Source organism: Athene cunicularia (genome assembly GCF_003259725.1).
Source record: "Athene cunicularia isolate RWA chromosome 12 unlocalized genomic scaffold, athCun1 chr12_part1, whole genome shotgun sequence".
Lineage (NCBI taxonomy): Eukaryota > Metazoa > Chordata > Aves > Strigiformes > Strigidae > Athene > Athene cunicularia.
In genome coordinates this window covers 3796518-3808101 of record NW_020799116.1, presented here as the reverse complement: position 1 = coordinate 3808101, position 11584 = coordinate 3796518, and the positions used below count along the sequence as shown (strand labels likewise).

Here is an 11584-nt window from a genome sequence, read left to right as displayed (position 1 = left end):
CTTCTCATCAACAAGATGAATTACAGTTCATTCTCGAGACAAATTATAAAATATCAGAATATTTTACAGTTATGCAATTATTCTCACCTGGAAGAACCCAATCTAAAGGGATGGTGTGAAGTAGTGGAGGGCTCTGTGACAGGGTTTCTTTAAGTAAATACATCCCATAACACTGTAGAGAATTACCACATTTCAGAGCCCTATATTAATATAAAATAATGAAAAAAAAATGTAAAACTTTACTAGTATGTTAATGGAATTCATCTTCCAAATAGGTGCCAGATTTATAATTCTTCTTATGAAATGCAACAAGTCCTTTCAGATTCCTTCTGGGGTGAAAAGAATTAATGTTCATTTCTGGAAGTGTGAGAAATTATGCTTTATCTGTAAATATAATGTCTTTACAGATTCTAGTGTGAAATTAATATATCACCACTACATAAAATGTATAATTCATGAACTGATACCCAGTCAGATGTAGCAGCCATGAAAACTGAGGCATCTGCAAATCATCAGCATACATCTGGAAAACAAGTGATGTCAATAATCCCATAAAGGTGGAATATGTTTTCCTAAAAAGTAAAAAATTTTCACTGCATCTACCTGTCACCTTTGCAATGTAAGATTTAAAAATTGAGATAATACTTAGAAAATAAGATACAAAATTTTTTTGAGAACAGCCAACAAAATCATTATCATGTATAAATAGGGAAGCAAATGAGTTGTCAGAACTCTAGCAAAAAAACCCCCAAAAACTATATACCATGAATATAATTATGGCTTTATCTCTTGGAGAATAGTAGGGGCATATATTGAAACAATGCAGTAGTTTATAAGCGTTACTGAGAGTAGAATTTGTGAAATTTAGAGTGAGTAAATCAGGAGCTAGTAGGACACAATACAGGCAAACATTCACAAATTCACATTTACTTTGAGTCCTTCTTTGTTGTGGACCAGAGTGCAAAGGGTGAAGGATCCTCCCCTTGCACATTAAGGACATTATGGATCATAGATAGGGCAGATGATTGCAGGAGTGGGAGTAGAGTGATCTGTTGGACAAATCAAAGCAGCAGCAGGAGCAGCAATACCAGCATTACACTCTTCTCAAGTTTTTCAGACCTCACCTACATTGACAATTTTAAGGGTAGAGTGGGGAGAGCACTTAATGTCTGCTACCATCTTGGATCCTTAGCTTCTTTTCTAAAACTGCTGAAATACGTTTTCTTTAGCGTCACATAGGATGAGGATTACTGTGTTGTGGGCACCTGCTAGATAAAAGTTTGAGTAACATTGCTACCACACACCAAACATATTTATCTGAATCAGCCTCATGTATTTACAATACATCACTGTAGGAATTTTTATCCAATTATCCAATTCTTTTTCTGCACCAGGAATACTTAATTATGCATTATGAAGAATTGTAAACTAAAAAAAGACATTTTAGACAGAAAAAACCCTTTATTATATATCCTAGATGCTGCTGATGCTATGTAATGCTAGTGTTCCAGATAAAGTGTCAAAAAAATAAGATGCTTGCTGAATTCTTTTTGTTGGTTAAGATTACTCAGTATTACAACCTTTCCATCTCAGGTTTTACAGAACTTCATTCCAGATATACAAATATTTCTTCTGGTAGAATATTCAACTCTCATATATTTAAGTCATTTGCCCCCACCTCCTCTAAGTTTTTCTAATGAATTATTTAAGTTTGTATAAATCTCCTAATCCTCAGAATACTGTTAAGGTCTCTTCAAGATCTTGTTATTCATGTGCTTCACTCTGACAATGAGACTGAATGATGGGCATCCACAACTCCAGGAGCTTGGAAGCTAGAAGTAGAATTGGAGCTGGACTTTGGGACCAACCCCAAAGGAGAGTGTGTCTTGTCCTGCAGGCCCTATTAGCTCCTCAGGGACAAGCCCACCAGGACTGAATCTGGAAAAGCTGTACCCAGAAACAACCAGAGCCAGAATGGCACAGCCACAACATGCAACATTATATTTTAAAATGCAGTCTGAAAGACTGCTTTCTTCTGGCCAGATGCACAATCTGATACGGGGATGACTGAAGCCATGGAACACGACATGCACAACAGAAGCAAAAAAAAGTGGCACAAATTTGTGGATTTGCTTAATTATCAGTAATTTAAACAATGAGAAGCTAGCTATCTTGAATATAATTTTATAAACAACAAAAAAATATCCAAACAAAGCCAGAATCTGTACCACATATTTACCTGGAGAAGGAACTGAGTATATATGAGAGAGAGTGTAATAGGTGCTCAGTGTCTTATGTAGTGGATATCACAGCCACAGACTGAAACGGAGGGAATAAAAATGCCTTGCATCTGCCGTGGCTGGAGTGCCAGTGTATAGAGAACACAGCAGGAAAAGCAAGAAAAGCCAGTGCAAAATGCCTCTTGTTTTTGTAGCTCTTTAGAGAGATCTCTCTCACATTTCAGCTCAGGGCCAATGGCCCCACATAACCATTCAAAATATGGCCTGAAAGGCAATTGACTTTGTTGACTGACCCTCAGAGTTTTCCCCCAAAGCATTCCTACTCATCCTTAGGGGAAAATGCTGACACAATTTGCAGCATCTTGCACAGAAGCCACAGGAATCAGAGGCCTCATTCTCCTCTCAATCACCTAAAGGCTATATCCAGAAAAACTCTCCTCATACCCATTGAGCCTGATCCCGCTTTGCACGCCAGCTGCCATTCACTGTTCTAATGGCTTCAAGCAGCCTTAAAGCCTGTTAGCCAGTCACTGGCAAGCAGCCTTCCTTGTAGATTTTACATTATCCCAGGAAACAGGACATTTCCAGTGCACCCTGAATGCCCAGCAGTCCCCAGCTGTCAGCACTGCCTCTATAGACACTGGCAGACAAACCATGGGAGGAGGAGAGCTTTCACTAGGAATTGTACCAGAAGTTGGGTGGCTTCGGGGTACTTGTGGCATAAAAGACAGCCTTTGTGTCACCTTCACATGCAGCCACAAATGAGGGTCTGGCTCTTTGCATGGGACTGAAACATAAAAAGAACATTTTAAAAGGATACGAGAGCAAAGAAGCATTTTGCACCGGATCCCCACACACTGGCATGCTGGCCTGGACAGATGCAAAGCATTTTTTGTCCCTTCCCTCTCATTTTGCAGTGGTGGCACACACTACAAGAAATAAATGTATTAATCAATTACTCTCAAATATCCAACTCGTCATCAGAGCAAGTGGATGACCCACAAACTTGTCACTGCATATGGCAGAATGTCTTTGCGAATAAAGTTGTTTAGTTGCTTTTACTTATATTAAATAAAGAATTAACAGTAGAAGTTATATGTAAGGTTTGAAGAATAAGCAGAACTCGGTACCTTCAGGTAAAAATAATTAACCAGGCATCTTTAATACCATTAATAAAAAGATTTATGTATGGTTGAATACTTTCCTATTTTCTTATATCTATCCAAGATCAGGTGCTGATCAGGTCTTGAGGTCTTAATCCCAAGAAATGAAGAGACAAATATGCAAGAAACTGAATTGATATACAACTTAACTTATAATAAAAAAGAAGACAGAACCTCTTGGAGTCTATCTAGTCTGCTCTTCATTCAAGCCACCATGTCATAATAAGCCCTTTACATAATTTTGCCTTAAAAGGCATTAGAATTGTTTTTGCCCCCACATCACTCCAGAGAAAGCTGTTCCAGAATTTTACTTCATCAACAACTAAAAATGTCCTTCTAGTTTCCAAATTTAATTGTATTCATGATTGCTTTATACCCATTTGTCCTTTTGCCAACATTGCTCTTTAGCTTCAGCACTTCTTTTGCTTCCTCAGTCATTTCCCATACGTGAGCTCGCAACTTATTAGTCTCCAGACGCATGACCTTGCACCACACAGCAGTGAATTTCATCTGACTTCGACTACTGCAGGCCCTAAGTTCATCCAGTTCTTCCCATCTGACAGGCCACTCCTATTCAGAGTTCAGTCATCTCTATATTTTATGAGTACACATCTCCTTTTGGGGACAATGATAGTAACAAAAAGATTAGTCAGAAGACCAGCCTGTAAAAATTGTACTGTAACCTACCGTTTCAACTAAAACTTTCCAGTGCCTCCTACAGTTCTCAAACCTTTACATCATTCTTTACTTGCTTTGCAAATTTCTTTCTGATGAGCATTAGCTCTAATTTCCCTAAGAGATGCCAAATCACATACACAACTACAGCCCAGCTAGAGGAGTCCAATTGCATTTTGTTATACAGAAAATGAGTTATCTTATCAAAGATGTCCCAGTGGATTTATCCTCAATGTATTCCATCAAATCAGTGCTGAGCAGTGGCCAAAAGGACAAGCTGCTGAAAGACTGTTTGCGAAAATGCCAGGTGCTATATTTTTATCCAGTCCAGTTCACCTTCACTGCTCATAATCCAAACCTCTATTAGTGGCAAATGTGACATCAGTGCCAATATTTGCCAGTGCTGAGCTAAACCAAATTCCATCATCACTTGGACCTCAGTAATCCTATTTATCTCAGCAGCTACCCAGGGGCAGAGAACCTCCCCAACTTCATCTTCCCTGTCTTTAGATTCAGATTGTATCAAGGTGCAGCATATTCTGTAGTAGTCAGAAAATTACATCTTTAACAGTAAACTCCAAAAAGAACAAAAAGTTCAGTCAGGGAAGGGGCAAGGTAAAAACATGATCTCTTTTCCAGGGTTCAAAATGACATTCATGAAGAATTGAACCAATAAACACTTTCACATCATCATGATGTCGTTGATGTGGACTCCTGTGAAGAGTTATCTCCTCAACTGTGATGGTTTCGTTTGTCCTAGGTACAGTTGTTTCTTTGGGATATATCTTCTTGGGAAGAATTTGGAAATATGGAGAAAGGAGGTGATAATGAAATGTAGTATCGTTGTATACATTGACTGGCATCTGAAATTCTGCTCTATGGCACAGCCCCCTGAGCTCCACCTCTAAAATCACTCTGGTCTGTATCCTGAGTTTCTACACAAGCCAGGGGTTACGCAACAGAAGTTGAAGAGACTGAAAAATTTCTCCTATTTTAGCAGTTCCCTAAAGCCTATTTCTCTACAATTATCATGCATTTGGCTTTATTCATAAGACCTAATGATGAAAGCATACAAACTATATTAGCAGAGTTCTGCTAAAACTACAAAAGCTCAAATCATCAGTGCACACAAAAGCATCGTGTGCTTTCACCTTAGCAACGCATACTGGTAAGAATTAAATAAATGTACCTCTCCACAAACTATCTTCTGTGAGGGTGACTGCTCCTCAACAGGTAAACTATGGCGCTTAGTTCATTAAAATGAAAGAGTAAATCAAGTTATGCTGCATTTTTTCTTTAAGAGGAATCAGTCATAGAGAATTCATGTTGGAAGGGAGCAATGTATTTATGTCACATTGCCTACTACAAAGTCTCTGCAAGTGAGCATATAAACTTATAAAAGACATATCACATTCATTTTGGTAGGTTTGGGTTTGTTCATGCTCTCCTCATGACAGAAGAATTTGTCAGCTCCCTCTTAGAAACGTATAGAGTCATTTGTGTTTACTTTTTAAAAACAGATCTAGTAAGAAATTACCTAAGACATGGCCCTTGTCCTTTCCACTTTGCTCACTACAGAAAATAGAGTTGACTGTAACTGAAAGAGGAACGCAACTTTGATCTTAGCCATGTTGGAGTTTTGGATAACCAACTACTCAGTCATAACTCAGTAATTATTGATTTATATTTCAGGTCAAAGATATGAACAAAAGGCCATATTCAGTCAACTTCCAGAATATACTGTATTACACTGAAATGTAAGATTAGGTCAGGTGCTCCCTGAAACTATTCAAAATCTTCCTCTCAAAATTTGTGACATTTTTTAGTTTTACTTCATATGGAATTTCCTAAAATATTAAGTCCTTGCAAGTTTTATGAAAACCAACAGCAGGGTGGAGAAGAGATATTATTAATGTTGCCATAAGTGAAAGGTGGGGGGAATTAAGCCACTATTCATTTTCTTTGGCAGCGGCCAGGCTAATAGACACTTACTGGCTGTCCACTCAGCACATCTACTGCATTGGACAAACAGCACATACTTTCTTTTCTGGCTACTGAGCAGAATAAGCACATAGAGGACTTAGGACATCGGGGAGCTGTGCACTGGGGAAGAGTTTTAGGAAGATAGAAACTGGCTGACATACAGGAGAAGTGACAAGGATGTAGGAATCTGAAAATATAGAAGAAAAAGGAAAGACAAGTGGGGCTGTTGTTTTAAGGGAGTCACACAAGACAGAGGAAGTTGAGGTGGTTAGACTAGAGGAACTTAGGGCATGAAATCTGTCTTTTTGAAGACTTTTGTTCACAGAACAATTTCATAAAGCCAAAATGGAAACACTGTATGTAACCCAGTGCCTCAGCTCAAAGGGAATAATTGAAAACTGCAGATATTTTTCATTTCTTGATATTAATATTCCAAATGTGGAAAAAAAAAAAAAATAAGTACTTGTATTTTTGCAAAACCCAACATTAATTAAAAAAGATGAATTTAAGATATATCACAACAGAGGCATTTATACATGGTGCATACTGGGAGAAATCTTAAACCCTAACAACATGAACAATAAAATGAAGTAACAGTATCAAAACAGTAACCAAAAATCTGACAAGTGGGATGAACAATGTCAAACTATATATTGACTTCTTTTTCTATCTTGTCAGTAAAAATAAAATAAAAAGTGGAAAGAAAGCAAAACAAACCCCACAGTAATCAGAACAAATAAAGGTTCTGTTTATCCTGTCTCAGCACAAAAGAACACAGGAAATGTCAGAAGAGAAGAAACCATTTTGACCCATCACAACCAATATCTTGCCTTCTAATAGCTCATGCTCCTTCAGAGGAAATAATCTATGGCATTCTCCTTCACTGTACAATCTGTGTGACGGAGAGACAAAGAAATTCCTCTGTGAGTCCATTTTAACACTGAATCGTGAGGCTGCTTGTGAAATTGCAATTTTTATTCTGGTCTCTGCAAGTCACTAAAACTTTGTAGGCATGATAAACTATCTGCCTGAAGAATGTCCCAATAACAGCCAATTACAGTGGTTTAAAATTTTATTATATACATACACATTGTGGTCAAACTGATAAAGGCCATCAGTTCATTTCCGAGGTGAAATCCTCTGCAGTACTATGACTAGTGTGAAGATAGTTTCATTCTGAGAAGAACATGAAGATGGTTTCACTCCAGACCGAGAACGCCATCATCCATTTTACAATAGATAATGTGCTGAGTGCATAATACAGAAAATGTAACATGATTTCTTAAGAAATCATTGGCAACTTAATTGTATTATAAAAATCAATAGTTTATCATTTAATGGCTTTACTGGACAGAGAAGAGTGGCTACACTATTTGAAGTTCCCACCAGTCACCCAGAGGCTGTTTTTCTTTAATCCTTTTCAAAAATTATCTGAATCAAAGAGGCGTGAACAAACTCTAAAAGTCATTAGACAAAATCTCCTTCTACACTGGAAAGCTGAAACAGAACAACCAATAGACCAGTATTGTCTGGAGTGTTTGAAGACTATAACTACTATAAAGCACAATAGCAGGTGCAAAGAGAACTTTTTTCACTTTAATATAACATGCCAGAACTAAGCACAGATTGCTTCAATAGTATAGCAAACCATAGCAGGTTTTCACTTTTCCTGTACACTTCCATTGTTATTACAGAAATTTATTGAACTACTCTAAAGGAATGAAGGTCATTAGCACACATACTGCATAAAATTAATGGGTCTTTCAGTTAAAGAAATTTACCGCCTTTTTTCTGATGTTAGCACATTTATTTATCTGTAAACAGATACTAGTTGCCCCATATTAAACCAAACAAAGCAAAAAAGAGAAACAAATTCAAACTCTGTTCAGCTTTGTGCTGGTTGTCTTTCTACATCCAAGCACACTGGCTAATGCGTTAGGGATTCTCAGTAAATATGTCTATAATTTTCAGGGTTTAAATGCCTGCTCTGAACTGAAATTTGGCCAACTGATCACATGGGCGGATTCCTATAAAGCCTGACAAGACATAAGTAGCCAATTTTCCAGTTTCAAGTATTACTATCTGAGCACTCAGTGCTTTCTGGAGTGGTGCAGCACAGTTATTGCACAGAAAGAATATGATTTTTTTTGTAGTCTTCATGAACAGAAATTAGTCTGGTGATGGCAGGACATTAATGTCTGCTCTCATTTCAGCATTGTCCAGTGTGGTGCAGTGAAAAGACAGATGCAGAAGGAATGCTTCCACAGCTTTCCCAGTCCCAGCCCTACTGTAGCTGCATCCAGCCCCTTAACAGTCCCCTTGACCATGGCTCTTCCTGGAGAAACTTGATGAAAGTCTAATCTTGGAAGTACATACCACAGAAATTGGCCCAACTATGTTTTTTCATAACTATCCACAATCTTCAAATAAGGATTCTACAAAACATCTGTTGATGAAGTATTTGTGGGCCTTAGGAAAATAGCTTGTGAACCGGTTCTCAGGTTTAATGTATTTATACAAAAACTGTCTTTTCTAAATTGCTGTTTTCTGAATCAAAGGTGTTACTCCCTCCTTCTGAAAGAAAAGCCTTAAACTGATGGAGAGATTATATATATGCATGGCAGGGTAATTATTCTGTTCAAGGTCAAATAGAGACAGCCAGGATAACTAATGAATTCTACTGTTTTATTTATTTGAATGTTATTTGTATCAGAAGACTAATGTGCAAATAAAAATGAGACAGAATTTAGAGTTCATGTACATGACTGAAGGAGGAAGCATTCTGCTGGAAAATTTTCAGAGATCCACAAATGGCAGTGGATGGATAGAATGGTGAACACACAGTTAAATTACCCTGCACAACGTGATCTTGGCAAACACATTCCTAGGAAGGTCACTGGCTGAGGGGAAATGCTCAAAGGAAATGAAGATCGGCCTGGCACTAGGGCAAATATGCCTCAGCTCCATGGCAGCTGTTACCAAGTGAAGGCTAAGCAGGCAGCAAGGCATACCATGTCTCCCTTCCCTCTAAGTCAAAAACGGCAAGAAGGATCTACAGAAAATTTTATAGGGTGCCCGGGTGTCTTCTTTCTTAGCTTAATTAGTATTTATAATTTATATAGCTCCCATAACATAACAAGGCATTTTACAAAATACAGTATGAACTAGAAAGACAAGAGATTTCCAGACTACATGAACTGACAGTCTAAAAAGTCATAAACCAAATCACTTCAGAACAATACAATACAGAACAGACTGGCAAATGGTCATTAGAGCTGAAATGGAGCTTTACACTGGAGGGAAGGGAGGCCACTTGCCATATATCAGCTGGCAGGCTGCTCCAAGTGTGAGCAATGGTATGCAATAAGGCAAAGTCAGGAATGGATGAAGGAAATTACAGTACTATTCCTATGGATATAAACACAAGCTATGTCAGTGGGGGTCCTTTAAAAATGTCTGGGTTTAATATCACACATCAGATATCTAGTGCACATTGAATACTCTCCTAAATTAAATCAATTCAGTTCCCAGCATGACGCTACTAACATCTTGGTATTTTAATTTAAGACAGGAGTCCTAACCACACCTTGTGCTTAGGGCATTTATGAGAATAAGGGATGTCCATATGTTCCAATTTCCTACTCCAAGATACAGTAAAAATCACTGAAATATGTTGTGCCATGTAAGAGGTTAAGTTCAGAACATAGAAGGGTTGTATTAGAAGATAAACATATATGAGTTCTCACAGCTTTCCCCAAATTATTACCAAGCATTTGCTGAACACTCATACCTTTCCAGGGCCTTAGTAGATGTATACTACACAGCAGCCTAAAATGTTTAGGCAAACATAACCCCTCAGCTCAGGTACCAGCAGCAGCTGTATCTATGCAGATAGAACCTTAAATAAGTCAGTATAACAAACATTTTGATTGTCTGATCATTACTTTTGCAGTGTTTTGCATGTGACCATAATTCAAAACCATACCATGGAAGTGTGATCGGTTCAGGCCACAGATGGGCCAAATTCAATGACCCAAGGTTTCTTGCTAGTTTAACATTACCTGCCATTTTTGAGTCATAGCATCTAAAACAAATATGGTTTTTTCTGTAAAACTGGCAGAAGTGGAGGGAAAAAAAATCCCCTCACAGTATGTCTAAAACCAGTTTTCTCCAGCAATTGGCAAAGGGGACTTGTGCAGCCCAGTTTTGCCCTGAGCAGGCAGGTAGCTACTTCCACATGTTACACTCACAGCTGGATGCTTCATATACCTTTATAACTTTAGGCTCTTTAGCCTGAATTTCAGTTGCTAAGTGGAATTTCTTAACTCCTCAGGCCTTAGCATAACTTCTGCCACAAAGGATTTGGGATTTTTAGATACAGTTATGTGCACTGAATTTCAAGACAACTTCAGGTTAAACCATATATAATAAACTATGTAGTTTTCTGTTGGCTACAGAACTCCCCAATAGCTTTTTAACTTTTCTATTCTCTCTCTTTTGTCCTTGATCTATTAACTGTACCTTTCAGGAGCAAAAGCAAGGAAGGTGAACAGGGTGATGGTGGGCCGAGACACGGCAGGACCCATCGATGGCTCGGCACTTTCAGTTCATGTATTCATGTGTCACAGGGTTCTTAATAATTGTTCTTTGTAGAAACATTAAGTTGCACTTTGAGGAAGAAAACTCTATTCTATTACTTTTCTGTGAAAAGGCTACAAAGTTTCACGAAGAAATGCTGTGATCAAAAAAGAAGTCACTTCAAGGCAAGATCTTCTTTGACTAATATCTCATTATAAAAACCAGGATGAAATTGGTTCCCTGTGACCTTCTTCCCAGAGGTTTTTGAAGCCATCAGGAGGTGTTTGCGTGTTCTTGACAGTGATGTTAAACTAATGGGGCCGTCCTTCTCATTTCCTTCTCTTAGAGAAAAATGTCAGACCTGCAAGTCTATTCTAATTCCTTAAAAACCACGGACTTTGATGTGGCTGCTCGGGCTCATAGCTTCCCACGTCCTCAAAAAAACCACTTTACACAATGAAGCCTTAAAGAGCAAATGGCCAATGTGCTTCAGGAGTTGAATTCTGGACAACATTTGCACTTGAAGCTCCTCCACAGGCCCTGGGTGACATGGCGCCATTTCACACAGCCACCCTTCACCTTGGGGGCCCTGAGGGACACCCTGCGAGAGGGCCAGCTCAGCTTTCTGTGCCAGCTTCGCCCAGGTTTTACTCACTTCACGAGGGCCAGGGAGGCCCGCGGACAGCCCAGCCAGCCACAGGAGACAGCACCACGCCTCATCTCTGAGGAGCCACCGCCGACAGAGCCCGAGCTGACGGCTAAGGGCGCGGCTACACGCAGGTAGGAGCCGCCCGTCACGGCTGAGCCACGGAGGCACGCCCCGCCCGCCGCCATTTTAAGCTGTCCCCGTTCCCCCCGCCTCGCCTCAGGGGGTGTGGGCCCGCCTCCTCCTTAGGTGCGGCCTCGGCCTCCGCCTCGGCCTCCCTCGCCCAGGTGAGGCCCGGC

General features: G+C 39.3%; 1 protein-coding gene across 3 annotated transcripts in view; it reads left to right on the top strand.

Moving 5' to 3' along the window:
• Positions 1-11540: 11540 nt before the first annotated feature.
• The window catches only part of C12H3orf67 (chromosome 12 C3orf67 homolog), an 81850-nt gene continuing 81806 nt past the window's right edge, over positions 11541-11584 (top strand). For 2 of the 3 annotated variants that reach the window (XM_026857717.1, XM_026857718.1), the window contains exon 1: positions 11541-11572. The gene's annotated coding sequence lies outside the window, so the exon portion shown is untranslated. The remainder of the gene's footprint in view (positions 11573-11584) is intronic. The other variant, XM_026857715.1, reaches the window with a different exon arrangement.